The 21,274-nt window shown below is 43.8% G+C and overlaps 1 protein-coding gene across 1 annotated transcript in view; it reads left to right on the top strand.

Annotated features, from left to right (window-relative positions):
* LOC148162927 (melanoma-associated antigen 9-like) overlaps positions 1–21,274 on the top strand; it is a 33,284-nt gene that overhangs the window by 1,918 nt on the left and 10,092 nt on the right. The gene's annotated exons all lie outside the window — the stretch shown is intronic.

The following is a 21,274-nucleotide window of genomic DNA, read 5'->3' as shown; positions in this document are numbered from 1 at the left end:
GTAAGCAAGGTCTAGGTTTTGGTGGGGGGAGAAATGAGTGAAAGGAGTGGTTTGGTGGAAGAGCAGCTGGAGGGAGGGAAGGAGCTGGTCTTTGACTCACATTCCAGGAGCTTTGTATTGTGTCCAGCTGGGACAGTTCCCTCACACCTGAATGCCACACATATTCCCATATATCTCACATATATCCTCTGATTTAGAAAATGGATTGAGTTTTACTTATGAAGCGCCCTCTTTGGCTGATTAGCTATTCCATGTCCTATTGAGCTGCACATTCTCTAACATGACCTCGGTAACAAAAAAAATAAATAAATAAAATAATACCCCAGAGGAGAGAGTGGAAGGCCCTGGGATCAAAACACACTTGAAATCACTGCCATTCATCAAAGTTCCAATATGTGCCAGGCACTGTGCAAGGTGCTTTCCATATATCACATGCATTCCTGCAGTCCTGCAAGACGGGGCTTATCAAACCCACTCACTTAACTCACTCACTTCAGAAAGAACCTGAGGCTCCTAGGACTTGGTCATTTTCCCAGGATCACGTGGCTAGTGAGTGACAGGGCAGCGACTAGAACCCGGGTCTGAATTCGTGTAGAGTCCACGCTGTTCCCACCCACTGCAGCCTGTGGCCAACCTTCCGAGTCCTACATCATTCCTGAGGACAGCATGGTGTCTTCCAGGTGACAAAAAGAAGGATGCTGTGGCTAAGGTACTAAAAAACCTGTTGCTAAGGAAGGAAGGTGACAATGAGAATCAAACAGGTTTTGGGTACTGTCTGTGGGCTTTATTAACCTAGAGTTCTTCTGCCTGAGCCTCAGAGTTCTTTGAGAACTGACTGCCCAGGCGCTGGCATTTTTTCCAGACCTGGCACTTTCCCGAATTACAGCAGCCTTTCCCTGGTATTCCCCCGTGTGCTCCTCTGTCTCACTCTTGAACCTGGCCTGCTAACGAGCTCAGCACTGGTCTCCATGGAACAGCTAGGAATCACCTTCTCTCCCCCAACATAGAACCTTACTCTCTGTAGTAATCCTCTGGTCACTAAATGAAGAAGTGAATCCTCCCTGCTGGGATCACAGAATCGTTTGAAAATTAGATGTCATCCTGTACTTGAAAGTATCTGTCACATAGGAGGTGCTTGAAAAGTTCAAAGAATTCCAAGGCAAACTGACCTCAAAAACTCCTCCCCTGGGATGCCTGGGTGGCTCAGTCAGTTAAGCATCTGCCTTTGGCTCAGGTCATGATCCCAGGGTCCTGGGCTCGAGTCCCACATCAGTCTCCCTGCTCAATGGGGAGCCTGCTTCTCCCTCTGCCTGCTGCTCCCCCTGCTTGTGCAATCTCTTTCTCTCTCTCTCTCTCACTGACAAATAAAAAAATCTTAAAAAAAGAAACTCCTCCCAGCAATAAAGTCAGTCATAACAAATTATAATAGTTGCATTTGGTTAAGCCCCTACTGTGTAACAATACATGGGAGAAACTTTAATGTTCATCCATAGTGTGTCTTGCTTTCCTTCCAGAATACAGGGGACACCACCTTGCCAGTCCCCTTGTAGTTAGGGAGGGTTGTGTGATGACCCTTTGCCATGGAGATATGAGCAGAAGCATTGTTTCTCACGTCCAGGCGTTTGCGAGCCAGTATGTCCACTCCATGCTGTCTCCCTTGATTCACCAGCAAACATGGTGACCCCGTGTTGAGATAGGGGAGCCACAAGATGAAAGCAACCTGGACCCAGGGTCTAGGAAAAGCAGAGGGCCCCTGCCAAACTGTATCAGAATTTGTGTGCACAAAGATGCACTTCTGTTGTGTTAGCCCTTCAAAAGTCACAGTTTGTTGCATCAGTTAGCAGTTACTTTCATGCAGCCGCTTGTTTTGTTAGGCTTATCTAGCAATTTTACTTAAGAAGGTACTAGTGCATATCTTCCTATTGCAAAAAAACTTCTAAAAATACAGATGAGTCACAATATCCCCTTTTCAAAGTTCCTCCACAATTCAGCCTCCTCCTCAGAAGTCACCATGACTAACAATCTAGTGTGTATTTTTATTTTTTTAATTTAAAATATTTTCTTTTCTTTGAGAGAGAGAAAGAGTGTGTGATGGAGGGAGGGGCAAATAGAGAGAGAGAGAGAGAGACCCTCAAGCCGGCTCCATGCAGAGCCTGATTCGGAGCTCGGTCTCAGGACCCTGAGATCATGACTTGAACCGAAATCAAGAGTCGGACGCTTAACCAGCTGAGCCACCCAGGCGCCCCTAGTGTGTGTTATTCTAAAGGTGACTATGGCTTTTTCATAGATATGCTCTACAAATATATTGTTTTTATTCAACCTAACCCGTAATACTGTGCATAGTGAACTGCCACTACCTTTTGTCACTTAATAAAATGGATGCAGGATCTTCCAATAACAGCACATATACACCTACCTCACTTTTGAAAGTATTCCCTGGAATGTTAAAGTTTGTATATACCATAATTAATCACATACACAATTTTTTCCTGGTGGAAACAAGTTGTTTTCCCTTTATCGTATGACTAATAAAATGAAAACAACATCTTTGACCTGAATCCTTGGGTAGATATGAATGTTTTCTAATAAGATATACATACTAACACAGACATTGGGTTAGAGTGGAGAGGGTGTGAATTGTTTAACATTTCATAAATGCGTCTGAAATTTTATTCCACAAGTGCTATACCAGTTTGCATTCCCATAATTAATTTCAATAGCTCCAAAATTGCAATACTTAGGTATAAATCTAATAAGATATGCACAGGATCTGTATGCTGAAAACACAGAATGCTGATAAAAGTAATCAAGACTTAAATAGTAAGTTCAGAGATATACTGTGTTCATGGACTGGTAGACTCACATAGTGAAGATGTCAATTCTCACTAAATTGATCTATACATTCAAAACAATCCAATCAAAATTCTACCAGGATGTTTTTGGATATAAACTAGCTGATTCAACAAGTTTATGGAAAGGCAAAGGAAATAGTATAGCGAAAACAACTATGAAAAAGTAGAATAAAGTCAGAAGAATCACACTACTTGATTTTAAGATAAAGCTATGATAATCCAGGTGGTGTGGTATTGGGGGGCGGAGCAAGATGGCGGAGGAGTAGGAGACCTAGATTTCGTCTGGTCTCAGGAATTCAGCTGAACAACGATCAAACCATTCTGAACACCTACGAACTCAACAGGAGATCGAAGAGGAGAGTAGCAACAACTCTCTGAACAGAGAAGCAACCACTTACTGGAAGGTAGGACCTGCGGAGAAGTGAATCCAAGGCGATATTCAGGAGGATAAATGGCGAGGGAGGGGCCTCCACTGGCCGCTTCTGGCAAGTGCTAGAGCCGCGGAGCACAAAATCGGAACTTTTAGAAGTTGGCTCGGCTGAGGGACGTCGCTGCAGTGGCTAAGCGGGGGGTGGAATCCTCCCGGGACAGTGTGGTCTCAGGACCCTTGGGGTCAGAGAAAGACCGGGGGTGCCTGAGTGCGCCAGAGCTCCCAGGTATCAGAGCAGGGAAGGCGGCTGCAGAGACGGAGCTGAGGCGCGGGCTCTCAGCTTGGGGTTGCCATAAACTGTGATCCGTGGCCCAGTCGGGGCACGGCTCCTCCAGCAGGGACCCAACAAGCGGCAGAGCCGGGGAGACTCCCCTTCCTTCCCGGGGAGGAGCGGCGCGGTAACGAACCGCAGGGATCTGCTGGGTTTGGAGACTCCACACGGGTTCAGGTGCCAGAGATAGCAACGCTCGATCAAAGGTCGGGTGAGCACTGAGTGCGGCCGAAGACCGGGGAGACGGGAGTGACTGCTTTTCTCTGAGGGCACACTGAGGAGCGGGGCCCCAAGTTCTCAGCTCCTCCGGGTGGAGATTGGGAGGCCACCATTTTTGCCCTGGTCTTCCAAAGCTGTGCGGAGAGCTTGCAGGGAACAAAAGCTCCTGAGAGAGCACCCGAGCAGCTTCCTTAGCCCAGACCGACAAGGGTGGGGCAACTTAGCCTCCGGCAAAGACATTTGGAAACCACAGCAACAGGCCCCTCCCCCAGAAGATCAGCACGAAAGGCCAGCAAGCCAAGACCAAGTTTACCGATCAAGGAGAACGGGAGAACTCCAGCGCTAGGGGAATACTGCACGTAGAATTCATGGCTTTTTTTTTACCGTGATTCATTATTTCATCAAAGTTAAATTTTGTTAACTGTTTTTTTTTTATTTTTCTTTTTCCCTTTTTCAACGAACATCTTATCAATCCCTTTTTATAAAAAAAAACATTTTTTATTTTTCATTTTTAGAGTCATATTTTATCCTTTCATAGTAGTTACACTTATTTTTGGCATATATATGTAAGTTGTTCTCTCTTTAAAATTTTGAGATACAGTTTCTTCTAACAGATCAAAATATACCCTAAATCACTAGTGTATGGCTTTGTTCTAGTCTCCTGCCTGATCACATTCTCTCCCTTTTTCCTTTTTTTTTCTTAAATCTTCTTTCTTTTTTCAAACAACTTCTTATCTTATCAAGTCCTTCTATAAAATCTTTTATAATTTTCATCTTTACAGTCATCTTCCATCCGTTCATTGTATCAACCCTTATTTTGTACATATGTCTTTCTTCCTTTAAAATTTTAGGAGGCACTTTTTTCTAACAGACCAAAATACGCCCAAAATCTAGTGTGTGGCACTGATCTATGCACTAGCCTGATCATATTTGATCACATTCTGCTTTTTTTGTATTGTTCTGCTTTGTTTTTATCTTTTTTTTCTTTTTTTTCTCTTTCTTTTTTCTTTCTTTCCCTTTCTTTTCCCCTGGTTTCAGGTCTTTTCTGATTTGTATACAGTATATTTGCTGGGGACGTTGTAAACCTGTTAGCATTTTGTTCTCTCATTCATCTATTCTCCTCTGGACAAAATGACAAGACGAAAAAAATCACCTCAGCAAAAAGAACAAGAGGTAGTACCGTCAGCCAGGGACCTACTCAATACGGACATTAGTACGATGTCGGACCTAGAGTTCAGAATCATGACTTTAAAGATACTAGCTGGGCTTGAAAAAAGTGTGGAAGTTATGAGAGAAACCCTTTCGGGAGAAATAAAAGAACTAAAATCTAACCAAGTCGAAATCAAAAAGGCTATTGATGAGGTGCAATCAAAAATGGGGGCACTAAATGCTAGGATAAATGAGGCAGAAGAGAGAATCAGTGATATAGAAGACCAAATGATGGAAAATAAAGAGGCTGAGAAAAAGAGAGAGAAACAACTACAGGATCACGAGGGCAGAATTCGAGAGATAAGTGATACGATAAGACGAAACAACATTAGAATAATTGGGGTCCCAGAAGAAGAAGAAGAGAGAGAGAGGGGCAGAAGGTATATTGGAGCAAATAATAGCAGAGAACTTCCCTAATGTGAGGAAGGAAACAGGCATCAAAATCCAGGAGGCACAGAGAACCCCTCTCAAAATCAATAATAATAGGTCAACACCCCGACATCTAATAGTAAAACTTACGAGTCTCAGAGACAAAGAGAAAATCCTGAAAGCAGCTCGGGAGAAGAGCTATGTAACCTACAATGGTAGAAACATTAGATTGGCAACAGACCTATCCACAGAGACCTGGCAGGCCAGAAAGGACTGGCAAGATATCTTCAGAGCACTAAACGAGAAAAATATGCAGCCAAGAATACTATATCTAGCTAGGCTTTCATTGAAAATAGAAGGAGAGATAAAAAGCTTCCAGAACAAACAAAAACTAAAGGAATTTAGAAACACGAAACCAGCCCTCCAAGAAATATTGAAAGGGGTCCTCTAAGCAAAGAGAGAGCCTAAAAGCAGCAAAGATCAGAAAGGAACACAGACAACATACAGTAACAGTAACCTTACAGGCAAAACAATGACACTAAATTCATACCTTTCAATAGTTACCCTGAATGTAAATGGGCTCAATGCCCCAATAAAAAGACACAGGCTATCAGATTGGATTAAAAAATAAGACCCATCCATATGCTGTCTGCAAGAGACTCATTTTAGACCCAAAGACACCCCCAGATTGAAAGTGAGGGGGTGGAAAACCATTTACCATGCTAATGGACACCAAAAGAAAGCTGGGGTGGCAATCCTTATATCAGACAAACTAGATTTTAAAACAAAGACTGTAATAAGAGATGAGGAAGGACACTATATCGTACTTAAAGGGTCTATCCAACAAGAAGATCTAACAATTGTAAATATCTATGCCCCAAACATGGGAGCAACCAATTATATAAGGCAATTAATAACAAAAGCAAAGAAACACATTGACAAAAATCAAATAATAGTGGGGGACTTTATGACCCCCCTGACTGAAATAGACAGATCATCTAAGCAAAAGATCAACAAGGAAATAAAGACTTTAAATGACACGCTGGACCAAATGGACTTCACAGACATATTCAGAACATTCCATCCCAAAGCAACGGAATACACATTCTTCTCTAGTGCCCATGGAACATTCTCCAGAATTGATCACATCCTAGGTCACAAATCAGGTCTCAACCGGTACCAAAAGATTGGGATCATTCCCTGCATATTTTCAGACCACAATGCTTTGAAACTAGAACTCAACCACAAGAGGAAAGTCGGAAAGAACTCAAATCCATGGAGGCTAAAGAGCATCCTACTAAAGAATGAATGGGTCAACCAGGAAATTAAAGAAGAATTAAAAAAACTCATGGAAACCAATGAAAATGAAAACACAACTGTCCAAAATCTTTGGGATACAGCAAAGGCAGTCCTGAGAGGAGAGTATATAGCAATACAAGCCTTTCTCAAGAAACAAGAAAGATCTCAAATACACAATCTAACCCTACACCAAAAGGAGCTGGAGAAAGAACAGCAAATAAAGCCTAAACCCAGCAGGAGAAGAGAAATAATAAAGATCAGAGCAGAAATCAATGAACTAGAAAGCAAAACAACAGTAGAACAGATCAAAGAAACTAGGAGCTGGTTCTTTGAAAGAATTAACAAGACTGATAAACCCCTGGCCAGACTGATCAAAAAGAAAAGAGAAATGACCAAAATCATGAAAATCATGAATGAAAGAGAAGAGATCACAACCAAACAAAAGAAATACAAACAATTATAAGAACATATTATGAGCAACTCTATGCCAGCAAATTAGGTAACCTGGAAGAAATGGGTGCATTCCTAGAGATGTATCAACTACCAAAACTGAACCAGGAAGAAATAGAAAACCTGAACAGACCTATAACCACTAAGGAAATTGAAGCAGTCATCAAAAATCTCCCAAGAAACAAAAGCCCAGGGCCAGATGGCTTCCCAGGGGAATTCTATCAGATATTTAAAGAACAATTAATACCTATTCTCCTGAAACTGTTCCAAAACATAGAAATGGAAGGAAAACTTCCAAATTCATTTTATGAGGCCACCATTACCTTGATCCCAAAACCAGACAAAGACCCCATCTAAAAGGAGAATTACAGACCAATATCCTTGATGAACATGGATGCAAAAATTCTCACCAAAATACTAGCCAATAGGATCCAACAGTACATTAAAAAGATTATTCACCACGACCAAGTGGGATTTATCCCTGGGCTGCAAGGCTGGTTCAACATCTGCAAATCAATCAACGTGATACAATACATTAACAAAAGAAAGAACAAGAATCATATGATCCTCTCAATAGATGCAGAAAAAGCATTTGACAAAGTACAGCATCCTTTCTTGATCAAAACTCTTCAGAGTATAGGGTTAGAGGGTACATACCTCAATATCATAAAAGCCATCTATGAAAAACCTACAGCGAATATCATTCTCAATGGGGAAAGGCTGAGAGCTTTTCCCCTAAGGTCAGGAACGCGGCAGGGATGTCCACCCTCACCAGTGCTATTCAACATAGTATTAGAAGTCCTAGCCACAGCAATCAGACAACAAAAAGAAATCAAAGACATCCAAATCGGCAAAGAGGAAGTCAAACTCTCACTCTTTGCAGATGATATGATACTTTATGTGGAAAACCCAAAAGACTCCACCCCAAAACTGCTAGAACTCATACAGGAACTCAGTCAAGTCGCAGGCTATAAAATCAATGCACAGAAATCAGTGGCATTCCTATACACCAACAACAAGACAGAAGAGAGACAAATCAAGGAGTCGATCCCATTCACAATTGCACCCAAAACCATTAGATACCTAGGAATAAATTTAACCAAAGAGGCAAAGGATCTGTACTCAGAAAACTTATAAAATACTCAGGAAAGAAATTGAAGAAGACACAAAGAAATGGAAAAACGTTCCATGCTCATGGATTGGGAGAACCAACATTGTGAAGACGTCAATGCTACCTAGAGCAATCTACACATTCAATGCAATCCCCATCAAAATACCATCCACTTTTAAACAGCCAAGGTGTCCATCGACAGATGAATGGATAAAGAAGAGGTGGTATATATACCCAATGGAATATTATGCAGCCATCAAAAGGAATGAGATTTTGCCATTTGCAACAACGTGGATGGAACTGGAGGGTTTTATGCTGAGTGAAATAAGTCAAACAGAGAAAGACATGTATCATATGACCTCACTGATATGAGGAATTCTTAATCTCAGGAAACAAACTGAGTGTTACTAGAGTGGTTGGGGGTGGGAGGGATGGGGTGGCTGGGTGATAGACATTGGGGAGGGTATGTGCTACAGTGAGCGCTGTGAATTATGCAAGACTGTTGAATCACTGATCTGTACTTCTGAAACAACGCAACATATGTTAAGAAAAAGGAAATAGAAGAAGATAGCAGGAGAGGAAGAATGAAGGGGAGTAAGTCATAGGGGGAGATGCACCATGAGTGATGACGGACTCTGAAAAACAAACTGAGGGTTCTGGAGGGGAGGAGGGGAGGGGGATGGGTTAGCCTGGTGATGGGTATTAAAGAGGGCACATTCTGCATGGAGCACTGGGTGTTATGAACAAACAATGAATCGTGGAACACTACATCAAAAACTAATGATGTAATATATGCTGACTAACATAACAATAAAAAATTAAAAAAAAAAAGGTGGTGTGGAATTAGCTAAAGGATATACACGTAGATCGGTCGAACTGATTAGAGTCCAGTAATAGACCCACCCAAAGAGGACCGGTAGAGTTTTTTATGAAGGAGTAAGACAATTCAATTGAGAAATGTTGGTCTTTTCAATAAATGGTAATAGAACAATTAGACACACATATTTTTAAAAAAAGAAACAACAAAAAAAGAAACAAAAAAGAACCTGTACTTAAACCTAACACTTTATAGTACAAAATCAAGTTAAAATGTATCATCGATCTAAATGCTAAGGGAAACCTATAAAATTTTTAAAGAAAACGTAGGAGAAAATCTCATGACCTGGAGTTAGACTTCCTCAAAATTAAAAACTTTTGCTCTGAGAAAATCAGAATAAAAAGTCAAGCTGGAGACTGTTAGAAAGTATTTGCAAATCATATATTCAACAAGAGACTTGTATCCAGAATACATCAAAGTTTTTCAAAACTCAAAACTTAGCAAACAAATGACCCATTTTTAAATTTTTTCATGGCTTTTGAATTGTCTTTTTTAAAAAATTCAATTAACCAACATACAGTACATCATTAGTTTCAGATGTAGAGTTCAATAATTCATCAGTTGCATATAACACCCAGTGCTCATCACATCATGTGCCCTCCTTAATGCCCATCACCCAATTACCCCATGCCCCCCACCTCCCCTCCAGCAACCCTTAGTTTGTTTCCTATAGTTAAGAGTCTGTCATGGTTTGTCTCTTTCTCTGATTTCTTTCCATTCTGTTTTTCCCTCCCTTCCCCTATGATCCTCTGCACTGTTTCTTATATTCCACATATGAGTGAAACCATATTATAATTATCTTTCTCTGATTGACTTATTCCACTTAGCATAATACCCTCCAGTTCCATCCACACTGATGTAAATGGTAGGCATTCATCCTTTCTGATGACTGAGTAATATTCCATTGTATATTTATATACCACAACTTCTTTATTTATTCATTTGTCAATGCACATTTGGCTTTTAAAAATGGGTAAATGATCTTGATAGACACATCACCAAAGTGGGCATATGGATGACAAATATGCACATGGAAATTGTTCTACATCAATGAAGAGAAATGCAAATTAAAAATAAGATGAGGTAACACAACACACACTTGAGAGTGACTGAAATTTTAAAAATTACTGACCTTACTAAATGTTAACAAGGATAAAGAGCAACTTGAACTCTCATATATTACTGGTCAGAATGTAAAATGATACAGCCTCTCTGGAAAATAATTTGGTCATTTCTTCTAAACATATAGACACTATATGACTCACCAATGCCACTCCTGGAAGAAATAAGAACCTATGTTCACACAAAAACATACCTGTGAATGTTTATAGCAGCTATTCATATTTGCTAAAATCTGTTTGTTTTGACCCAAATGTCCTTCTATGGATGAATGGATAAACTGTGGTACACCTGTACAATGGGTTACCACTCAGCAACAGAAAAGTAATAAACTATTGATACATACAACTTGGATGAGCCTCAAATGCAATTTCCTGAGTGAAAGAAACGAGTCTCGATAAATTACATGCTCTGTTCTTCTATTTCTATAGCGTTTTTGAAAAAGACAAAACTACAGTGATAGAAAACACATGAGTGGTTGTCAAGGTTAGGTATCAGGGGAAAGTAGGACTATAAATGAAATATCAGAAAAAGTTGACTTTATAAGAAGGAAATTTACCATGGATAGAAAGGAATATCACATAATGATAAAAGAGTCAATTCGGGGCGCCTGGGTGGCTCAGTTGGTTGAGCAACTGCCTTCAGCTCAGGTCATGGTCCTGGAGTCCCGGGATCGAGTCCCGCGTCGGGCTCCCTGCGCAGCGGGGAGCCTGCTTCTCCCTCTAACCCTCCCCGCTCTCATGTACTCTCTCTCTCTCTCATTCTCACTCTCTCAAAATAAATAATTCTTAAGAAAAATGTCAATTCACCAAGAAAATACAACAATCTTGAGTGTGTACACCTAAAAACAGAGCTTCAAAATACAAGAAAAAGAATCTGATTGAGCTGAAAGAAGAAATAGTCACATCAACAATTACATTTGGAGACTCAACAGTCCTCTCTGGGTAAATGACAGAAATAAACAAAACATCTTTGCAGTGTTCTGGGGAAGCAGAAGCAATAGGTGTAAATAAAATGAGCCAAGTTCCATACTCTTGTTGAGGGTGCTTGAATGTGATCTGAGGATACATTTAAAAGAAGGAAGCATGAAAAAGAAGGTAAAGAAGGCCCACTGTGTTTCTTGGAGTGGAGAGCTACCAGGTAAAGCACTAGTAAGGGCCTCTTTTTCAAATGAGAATTTAAGGCAGGTTTGGAAAGAAGGTTTGGTGAGTTAGAGGGAGGGCAGCTAATTCCGTGCTGAGAATAGAGAATAGTCAAGTGGGTAGAAAGATATTGTGTGCCAGTGTGTGTCTGGATTGGAGTGGGAGTAGGGGAGCACTGGCCAATGAGGAGTTTGGAAAATGGGGTGATAAGTTATGCTGAGAGCATAGTGGTTAGGGCACCATTTGCTGTTGGCAGCGCTGGAAACCGAGACAGCAAAAGTACCGTCAGTGCATTGGGCCCATTGGAGTCCACACAGATAGGTGTCTTTGCAGGAGCATGAGGGAGTCCATGTCTGAAGAAGCGTCTTCTGGCACACAGCTTTCCCATCTGTGATCAGGAGGACCCCAGCATTCTGTGTCTGGGTGGCAGGGTCCAATTCTTTGAGGGTTTAGGAAGGACTTTAGGATTATCATCCTCACTTCAACCATTCAACAAGAGTGCTCTACCTTGCTCATGTTCATGAAGTGGATTTCTGTGGAAGCGATTCTTCTGTGGAAGGAAGTAAGAGGTCCGACACCTAAAATTTTGATGACCACTGTCCACTAGATAGATGACACATCATGGAATCCCAGCCTCTAGATCTGAGTCGAAGGGTAATTCCAGACCCCTGATCTGATTTTATGAGCAACTTTTGTTACTGAAGAGTTGCCTACTGCCTAAAACTCACACACCAGACTTGAAAAGGTAGTGTCTGGATATTGGGGGAGGCAGAGAGTAAGCTCAGTTTTGCCAAAGGCTGTCAAGAGTAATTCCTTAAAACTGATCTGACACAGCAGATGTGAAATTGAAAGGTCATTATTGTAAAACTATACATAGGAGCCACAAATACACAGAATATATATTTTATAAAAATTTTCTGTAATTGATTTTCTGGTTGAATATTTTCTCCCATTAAAGTCTTTCCTAAATTTAATATGTGCCTTTAGTTTCCAACTCTCTTTGCTGGAGAGAAGATGGCCTACTATAGCATGTAGGCCACTATCCATGCAACGCTTTTTTAAACCTAAACCTAAGGTCTCAAATTACCCCTACTGAAGCAACCTAAAAATGCCCAGCCCAAGCTCCTCTCCTGTTAGACCCATGTTTCCTCCTACCCACTGGACAGCCCCACCTGGACAGCTGGCAGAAGCTCACTGCTTACATGGCTCACACTGACTGCATCCTCCACACCTTTGCTCATTAACTTACTACCACTTCTTCCTCCCTGATACTCAATCTCAGATGAGAGGAAAAGCTTCTGCCAATTGAGAAATATCAGAATTCAGTGTCATTATAGACTTTACCTGCCATCTCAAAGTTCCTAACTTCCTAAAACTCTTGTACATCACATCTCTCACCATCCTCCCATTCAGGCTGAAAATAAGTGCTTTGTCATGTTATTTTGTTTTGTTTACTTGATATTCTTTCTCAGCATATGTTCAATAAATGTTTGCTGGATGAATCAAGTTGCTGGAGCGTGCCATTCCCTGATTCAAAATGTGGAGCCTGCCCCCTGCCTGGGCCTTCCACCTCTATGGATGAAACCCACAGTTCTCCAACTGCTCACGGAACTTCAGAATTCCTATGGAAACTATTATTGAGGGTGTCACCATGGACGTATCCTCCCCAGGTCCAAACACCATCTTGGAGGTGGGGTTGCTCTCAACAGGATGGTCCGTGGTGCTTCCTTCCTAGGAAACATGGTCTATCAGATTTCCCCAGCCCATTTATGCTCCTTGCCCTGCACTGGCGCCCACACTTTCTTATCAGTTGGATAAGAAAAAGCCATCTCCACAGGTTTTCCGCCCACCCTGCAGACTGGTGGCAACACAGGCCAGCCGTCCTAGCCACAGGACAGGACACCCGCCCCTGCTATGCCACGACCTCAGGAGCCCGGGAAGGGAGTCTGAGCCGTGGACACCATTTGGACAGCTTTCAAGCATGTCCATGCCCCGCCCTTTATCTGCAAATTCTGAGGTGATTGGCCCCAGGGCCTTCTCCTTCCAATTTCACCCTCCCTGCAGCTAGCAGCACGCTCCCTTCCACTGCTCCTGGGTATTCCTGGCCTACCTCAGCTGTCCTTCCTCAGTCACCCACCCCTCACTCACATAGCCCTACCCTCTATGTGGGGTTGCACTCCACCCAGGGGGAAAGCCCCCTGCCTCCAGGAGGCATCATGGCAGCTCCCAGCCCTGGGACCCCGGCAAGGATGCCCTGGACCACTGGAGTAGTCAAGAGATGTCTCTCAACTGTATTCAGGGGGAGGGAGACAAGTGTACTCTTCCTGACAGATTTAGGGGGACTCTACAGTAGTGGGGTGTCTGGCATGCTGCCGATCCATTCATCCAACAGACCTGCCCTGTCAGACCACCCCACAACTTCCAGCTGGTGATAAGGATTCAGAGGCTTCCCCAGCCCATCCACGTTCTTTCTACTGAATCCCTCCGCCTCTCCACCATCTCTCCTTTTGGCCCCTTTCCCCCTAAGCCGAACTCTAGATTCAGAGCCCTGACTGCCAGCCAGCCTGGGGCTCTCTGGACTTGGTTTTGTACTCGTTTTCTCTCATGGACTCTGGCCATCACTTTCCCCAGGATGCTGTCAGTGCCCCTCACTAGCTGAGGGTGTCCTGGCTGGTCTCCTCCCCTGGCTGCTGGTCATTCTGGCCAAATCCCTCTTTCTCAAAGTAGAGGGGGGAAATGTCTTGTTGATACTGCAGCCCTCATCTCTGGCTTCTGGTAAGAATGACAGGAAGATGTGACATTCCCCACAGGTGCACTGGAACCTCACGGTTGTGTTTGGCCAGACTTCAGTTTGCTTCTTCTAGTTTGGGCACATAACTGGGGCTTCTCGTACTAGCCACGCTCTTGTAGACCCACCACCTGCTCATACACCAGAATGAAGACGGTCCAGAGTCACATGACATAAGACCCCAAATAGGCAAGATGGATAATCAAGAACATTCACCATGCCAAAGTCCAGAAAAATATCATCTTGACCATGCCACACAATCCAAAGATCGTTAAGATCAATGATGACCTAGATGTTGGGATTTCCAATGGGTTTGAAAGGAACCATTATAAAAATGCTTCCACAAGCTATTGCAGTTGTGATGGAATCAAATGAAAGTAAGTCTCAGGACAAAAAGATATAAAAAAGAATGTAATTAACAAAGAACTGAAAAAATATAACTAAATTTTTTGCAACGCAGTAAACTGGCTTAGTAGGACAATGTAGATAACAGAGGAGTCAGTACCTTGAAGGTAGAACAACAGAAAGTATCTCATATGAACAATGGAGAGAAGAAAAAAATCTACAAAAACAAAAATCTATTCATGTCACAAGAATCCCAGAATGAGAAAAAAAGAAATGTAGGGATTAAAACGTATTTGAAAGAAATGTAAAGGAAAAAAAGAAGAATATTTTGAGAAAACATAGCTGATCATCTCCCAAAGTTGACAAAAGACATGAGCCTAAAATTTAAGAAAATGAACAAGACCCAAATAGAGGGAACCCAATACAGTCATCAAGACACATGGTATAGACTAAATTCGGTCCCCCATCCCATTCACATGTTTCAGTTCTAACCCCTATGAAACTGGACCTGTCACCTTGGGAGGAACATAGGTTGAGTTAGGTCACAAGGTTAGGACTCTCATGATGGGGTTAGCATGCTTACGAGAAGAGACACAGAGAGCTTGCACTCTCCATGCACACCTACAAAGAAAGGTTATGTGAGCACAAAGCCAGAAGGTGGTTATCAACAAACCTCCAGGAGGATGGGCTTCCTCAGAACCTGACCACATTGGTGCCTTATGTTGGACTTCTACCCAGCAGAACTGTGAGAAAATACATTATGGATGTTTAGCCATTTTCTAAACTTAGCATTTGGTGCATTTTTACACAAGACAAGAAAGGAGGATTCATAAGGTATAACACTGGACTTTATCAAGATTAAAACCGTCTGTTGTTGTAAAGATCTTGTTAGGAGGATGAAAAGACAAGCTATAGACTAGGTGAATATATTTTCAAACCACTTATCTGACAAAGAACTTCTATATATAAAAAATTAAAACACAACCAGGGGAGAGGAAAAAAAAAAACTATCCAAATAGCAAATGGGCAAAAGTCATGAACAGACATTTCAGCAAAGAAAACATGCAGATGGCAAATAAGCACAAGAAAAACTATACATTAGTTGCCATGAGGGAAATGTAAAGGAAAACCTGATTGAGTAATCACTACTACCTACCTGTTAGGAAAGCTCGTTAAATTAAAACAGAGTAAAAACATCAAATGTTGGAAAGAGCCAGATCTCCTACATTGCTGGTGGGAATGTAAATGGAACAGTCACTCTGGTAAGACAGTTTGACTGGTTATGCAAAAGCAAAACATAAATGCAAAAACCCACTGTCCTGAACCTTTATTCTCGAGAATGAAAATTTAAGATCCCACAAAACAATATGCCAAATATTCACTGTGGGATTATTTGTAGTCTCTAAATCCCGGAAACAAAAATATCCCTCAAAAGGGGAGCAGATGAACAAACTGTGGCATTTCCAAACTAGGGAGGCCAAATTAGTGATAAAAAGTCATAAAGTTAGGATAACACAAAACGTGAATGGATTCCAGGCGTATTATCCCGAATGAAACCAAACAACATCACCGGTCACAGCTGTAGGAGTTCCCTCATGTAACAAAATGCCAATATATCCAAAATGTAAAACACAGGGGTGAATGCCATGGGCAGGGATGGGTAGCATGAAGGAGATCTTTGTGCTGACAGAGTAGTTCCATACCTGGATTGTGCTGTTGAATATATAAATGTCCATGACAAAGTGACAGACCTAGACATGTCCATCATACCACACTGTCAGTGTCCTGGTGCGAATAGTGTCCTGCAGTGATGTAGGATGTTACCTTGGGGCAAAATGTGCCAAGAGTGCCTCTGCGATGGGACATTTCTGTACTATCTGAATCTCTAAATGGACCTAAATCCCTCCCTACCTATAGGATCGCTCTACCTGTCAACACACCTCAGCATAGTTCCCTAAAGCTATCAGTCCCACCCTGGCTCCTGGAAGCTCCAAGCTTCCCCAGGACCCTAATGTGTGGGTGTCAAGCAGCAGTGTAGGAGGCAGGAGGAACCTGGTCTGGTCTGTGACTGGGCAGGCGCTGGGCTGTGATGTGCTGTACCTAAGGGGAAGAGAAGGCCAGGTGTGGGACAGGACAGAGGCAGGACACAGACTGCTCTCCTGAATCTGCTGTTCTGAGTTTGGGAAGGAATCAACGGGGCAAGGACCTGGCTCACAGCCTGCCCTCCCTCCTCTGGACAGCATCCATCCCCTGGCCTTAGAGATCCCCTCCCCAACCCTGCCGTCTCCTGCATCCTGCTCACACAGCCACCCCCCAAAAGTTGCCGGCATTTTACAGGTGAAGGAATGGTGGCTTAAGGAGTCAATTGCTCTGCTACACACCCCCAAAGTGGGGTCCTAGCACCTCCAAGATCCTGCTGTGTCCAGAAACATGTGTCTGGTAAGTGGGGTCTGAGCAGGTAGCCACTAGAGGTTAGCAGCTCTGGGATCACACTGTGATCCACTTCCCCATCAAATCCAAGTGACCCGGAATGCAGCAGCCTCCCCACTGGCTCCTGAAAGCAGCAGCCCTCCTATAAGTTCAGACACCATCCATCTTAGAGATACTAACCTCTCTCATCCCAAGTCCCCCTCATTTTGACCTTCCCTAAGAGACAGCTTTTTCATGGCTCTAATCAGGTTATGCCCTGGTGCTATGAGCAGAGTGCCTTGAGCTCCCCCAAGGAACCATGGCTCTAGGCTCTCTTCCACCTCCACTACAGCCACAGGCAGAACCCAGCTCATTGATATCCACAAGGCACTTGAGCTCCCACATCCTACCTTGAGGTAAGGGGACAAACTCTAGGGAGAAGACAAACCTGGAACCTTACTCTCCTCCTTCCTTCTGTCCAATGCATGGCAGAATCTCAGCTCTGCATATTAGAGGTAGACACCTTCCTCCATATCCACATACACCCGAGTATTCCATATGCACCTGTTCCTGTCTCCTTCTCTTCTTTACTCTGTCCATCCACCCCTCCACATGGAGCAGCAAGTAGTAATCTGTGTCTCCCCCAACTTCTGCAGTGCTTCTGTGGCTCAGAGCAGAGAGCCCACACTCCAGGCTCCTTACTCCAGTCTATACCTACCTCACCCACAGGAGGAAATCATCCAGAGGCAGGGAATGGTCCCCTGCTTCTGGCCGCCCTCCAGCCTGGTTCCCTCATCTTGTCACATTTACTGTTCAGAGGTCTGCATCACACAGGGACATGCAGTCAGGAAATAGTTCTGGTGACCAGAGTTTGGAAACTTTATGCCAGGGCCCAAACACAAATTTGCCACATCATGTGTGATGGGGCTAGGGACAAAAATCATTTTTGCAGAAATACCTACATATGGACATTACAGCTTATTTTTTCCTTCCTTCAGAATGCGGATGACCTCAGCAGCTGACCTTGATTTTCAGAAACCAGGATGTCTAAAAGTGTTGATGGGGATAGGAAGGATGTGTTCAGGGTCAGCTCTGCATAATTCACTGACACTCTCTCAGAGCTGTGGAGGCCACTGCCCACCAACTGGAGAACGTGATGACTTACAAGGCACAGTAGTGAGAATAACCCAGGCTATACATCACAGTCACACCGGTTGTTTCCTGTACTTATTCTGAAATAATGTTTTTAAGTTATTTAGGCCTCTGAAAAATATTAAAACTCTCACTCCTGGAGATGACCAAACTTTTCCAAGCTCCGCATTTATGGCATCTTGGATGGGAGTGTGCAGGGACGTCACCACTTGGATGCCGTTGCCTGGGAGGCAAAAGCTTCCAGCAAGTCCTTGATGTACCCAAAAAATGTCTCTACCTTATAGACCTGAGCCTGCTTCTCACCCCACGACTTGATTTGTTTTTCTATGGTCTCCACCACTCCTTCTAGGATGGAGCACCTCTTCTTCATCTGGAGGACCTTTGCCAATGAGTCCTCTGTATTCAGGGCCTGGGGTCTCTTCTAGAATTCCCTCCAGTCCCCATCTCGTCTCCTGATATGAGTTCTGTTTCAACCCCCCACCTCATCTCCTGCTATGAATTCTATTTCAAACTCTCCAAACTTTTGGTTTGACTCCACTTTTTGGCTTGGTATCCTTTCCTCTTGAGAGATATTCCCCAAAAGATGAGGGCTACCCAGGTGACAAGCCACAATGACCTTAAGCTGAAGTCTATCCCAGGGAACTGGTGACTCACTTGTCCTGGGGTCGCCTTAGTTAAAGGACTTCCAGTCAGTTTAGTGTTCTAGGGACTTCTTGGCGCAGTGCAGAGCTGAGATGGAGGAGTCATGACCACAGGGCTCCCAGCCAACCTCTGTCCTGGGGACCCAATTGTCCTGTGCTCTATGGGGTGGAGGGTTTTGGGTCAGAGGTCTCCTGCTCAGGCTGATGTCCGAGAGACTCGGCACAGTGTCAAGCTGAATCAGAAGGCTTGGCGACCCAGATCTCCCAGTTGGCGCTGGTGTTCTTGCGACTCAGTTGCCAGCTGTCTCCTCAGTTGAAGGGCCCCCACTTGGAGGGAATCCAGTCATCCTGTTGTCCAAGTGAGTCCTTTGCCCACTGCCAACCTGAGTTGGAGTGTCTGAAGGTTCCTGTTTGGCCCAGTGTTGTGAGGACTCAATTGCCCTCTGCTTTCTTGGGCTGAAGAGCTGCCAGAGAGAGGACTCCCACTCAGCCCAGTGTCCAGGGCACTCCTTTGCCCAGTGTACAACTAGCTTGGTGGTGTCATAGTCTCAGGGCATCTATTGGGCCTGGTGTTCTGGGGAATTCGTTGCCATTTTCTCAACAGCAGTAGAAGACTCCCCTTCTTTGTCCTAAGTTCCAAGTAGCTCCTTTCTCTGGTGCTGAGTTGGGTAGGGGGGCTTTTGGACTTAAGGCTCCTGCTGGGTCCACTGTCCAGAAAATATATTTGTCCACCTCCAGGTCTGGTTGGAGGGGTTTTGGTCAGAGGGCTCCGCAAAATCCTGTGTTTGAGAACCTGATTGCCTTATGCTTTTCTGGGTTGGAGAGCTTTTCTTCTGAGGGCTCCTTTGCAGTCTAGAGTCCAGGTGATTCATTTGCCCGTGCCAGACTGTGTTGGAGAGCTCCTAGCCTAAGGGCTCCTGGTGTTCTGGGGACCTGATTACCCTGTGCTTGGCAGGGATGGTGTCCTCATGATCCCAGGGTGCTTGTGTTCAGCCTGGTGTCCAAGCGATTCTTGTGGCCAGTGCTTGGATATGTTGGAGGGCTCCTCTTCAGAGGACTCTCCCTCAGCCTGGTGTCATTGGTCCTCATTTGGGCAGTGCAGAGCTCGGTTGGAGGTTTCATATTCTTGAGACTACCAGGAGGCCTGATTTTCTGAGGATTCAATTGCGCTGTTCTTTGTTGCATTGGTGGGCATGCACTTGGCCCAGGGTCTTGGTGATTCCTTTGCCTTGTACAAAGCTGAGATGGAGGGCCCATGGTCCTAAGGCTCCTGGTCACCCTTCTGTGCAGATGACTTGATTGCCTTGTGCCAAGCTTGGTCAGAGGGGGTTTGGTCAAAAGCCTCCTGGCAAGTCTGGTTTTCTGGGGACTTGACTGCCCTATGTCTCTCCCACAAGTAGACAACAAAAAGAAATAAAAGGCATCCAAACAAGGAAGAAGTAAAATTTTCACTGTTTGCAGATGGCATGGTACTCTAGACAGAAAACCCTGATGATCCCAGCAAATGACTACTAGAACTGATCAAGGAATTCAGGAAAGTTCCAGGGTACAATATCAAGGTGCAGAAATCTGTTGCATTTGTATACACTACCAAGGATGCAGGAGAAAGAAAAAATAAGAAAACAATGTTATTTGCAATTGCACTCAAAATAATAAGATACCTAAGAATAAACCTAACCAAAGAAGTGAAAGACTTGTACTCTGAGATTTGATGAGCACCCACATCCACCCTCTATTAGCTGTTGCCCTTTGGCTTTGTAGTTCAGCCTCTCTGAGCTTCAATCTGCTCATTAACAGGAATAATGCATGGCCCACCTACCTCAGAGCACCATATGGGTTCATGTTAAAGACGCATGTGTAGATGCTTCCTGAAAGGTAACCCAGCTCATCATTCAGTTCAAGGCTCCTACATTGAAGGCTTCTTCTGTCCTGAGAGCTGGTATATCTTTCCAGGTGTTTCTGGGCACCTCAGTTCACACCTGGGCCCAAGTTCTCAGCTTTCAGATACCCTCTGACCTTACAAAATTTTCCCCAACATTGAGAAAATCAGATTGTGCAAAAGCTACTTTGTGGTAAATTTCTTTTACATGACCTTAAAACATCTTACGTTTCTAAGACCTGAGACAGGGATTAAATCTAATACCTACAGCAGTTTGGGACACGAATTAAGTTTAAATTCTGAAGTAGAGTTGTTCAGGTCAGCAGGTATGTGCACTTCCTCCAAAGAAACATCACCTGTGTGCGGCTTCCAGACCCAGAGACCCCCAACGCTGGTAGGCATCACCCTCAGAAAGCTCCCCTGGTCATCCTGCCTACACCCCGCCACAGCCACACACCCCCAGCCTCTTTCCCACTTGGCTTTGCCATAGGAGGGCCTCCATGGGAGAGTCTGAGCTAACATCCTCTTGTGCCTGATCTTTGTTGACTGCCTGTCTCCCCAGGCAGCGCCGGCTTTGCGTTATTTCCCTGTTTTCCCATGCATCATAATGCATGGCATAAAGTAGGCGCTGAACAATTATTTGTCACATGGTGGTCACCCTCCCCTCTCATAAAGCAAATTTTTATTCCCCTGCCCAGCCCAGCCTTCTGTG

Source organism: Eumetopias jubatus, unplaced genomic scaffold (assembly GCF_037043125.1).
Source record: "Eumetopias jubatus isolate StellerSeaLion01/CBP00866 unplaced genomic scaffold, mEumJub1_p1.0 scaffold_12, whole genome shotgun sequence".
NCBI lineage: Eukaryota > Metazoa > Chordata > Mammalia > Carnivora > Otariidae > Eumetopias > Eumetopias jubatus.
The sequence above is the reverse complement of the archived record's forward strand: the minus strand, read 5'-3'. Positions and strand labels throughout refer to the sequence as shown.